This window comes from Notamacropus eugenii, chromosome 3, assembly GCF_028372415.1.
Source record: "Notamacropus eugenii isolate mMacEug1 chromosome 3, mMacEug1.pri_v2, whole genome shotgun sequence".
Lineage (NCBI taxonomy): Eukaryota > Metazoa > Chordata > Mammalia > Diprotodontia > Macropodidae > Notamacropus > Notamacropus eugenii.
The window spans coordinates 328,423,552-328,424,536 of NC_092874.1; the positions used below are offsets into that span (position 1 = coordinate 328,423,552).

General features: G+C 27.5%; 1 non-coding gene across 1 annotated transcript; it reads left to right on the forward strand.

Annotated features, from left to right (window-relative positions):
- Positions 1–209: 209 nt before the first annotated feature.
- LOC140497887 (U6 spliceosomal RNA) lies at positions 210–317 on the forward strand. The gene has a single exon (XR_011964894.1). It is a non-coding gene; the product is annotated as a U6 spliceosomal RNA (small nuclear RNA).
- The last annotated feature ends 668 nt before the right edge of the window (positions 318–985 follow it).

A 985-nucleotide genomic window follows, 5' to 3' on the forward strand; every position in this document is an offset into this window, starting at 1 on the left:
GAAAAATAAGAGTTGAAAGTGACTCCAACATAACAAACTTAGTAACTTAGAGGATTGTAATGTCCCCAATAGAAAAAGAGAAGTTTCAAAAAGTAGGGCTTTTAGGGGATGTAAGAGAATAAACTCCATTTTGGTGACAAGACAGCTAGGTGGAGATACTCAGTAGATAGTTAAGGATGTGAGACTGGAGTTCAGGAACAAGATTAGAGGTACTCATTTTGACAGTACACATAATAAAACTGAAACAAAACAGAAAAAAATTAGGTTGGTCCTTGTGAAAGGATGACATGCAAATTTATGAAATGTTTCAAATTTTTTAATCTTTTGAGTTACAGTCAAAGCACTCCTTTGGGTGAAATCTATGTCTCTAAACATTTTCATCAAAAAAAGAGATAAAGAACAAATGAAAAAATTGGACATACAAGTTTTTTTGTATGGAAAAAATAAATTAAGGAAATGTAAGGAAAAAAATAAAATCAAAATCAAAATATACATTTTAAAAATCAAAGAGTAATAAAATGAAAAACAAAAAACTAGAACTAAGAACTGATTTTGAAAACACTAATAAAGTAATCAAGTTTTTAGCAAGTTTTCTATTTAAAAAAAGAAAACCAAATGACTAAAATAAAAAAGTAAAATTTGCAGTGGATGAAGAGAAAGTAAAGGAAGTTATTAGAAACTACTTAATTACATGCCAACAGAACTGATAACTTAAGTGAAATAGATGAATACTAACAAATAAAAATACTTGAATTTACAGAACAAAAAAATATAAATTTTAAAAAATACAGTTTATTGGGGAGAGAGTGAATATGCCATAAATGAATTCCCAAAGAAAAAATCACAGGCCTAGGAGAATTTGAAAGCAAATTTTATAAAACATTTAAAAACAAATAATTCAAATACTTGATAAATTGTTTGCAAAAATGCAGAAGCAATCCTATAAAACTCCTGCAATATATTTTTTATGCTCAAACCAGGGGAA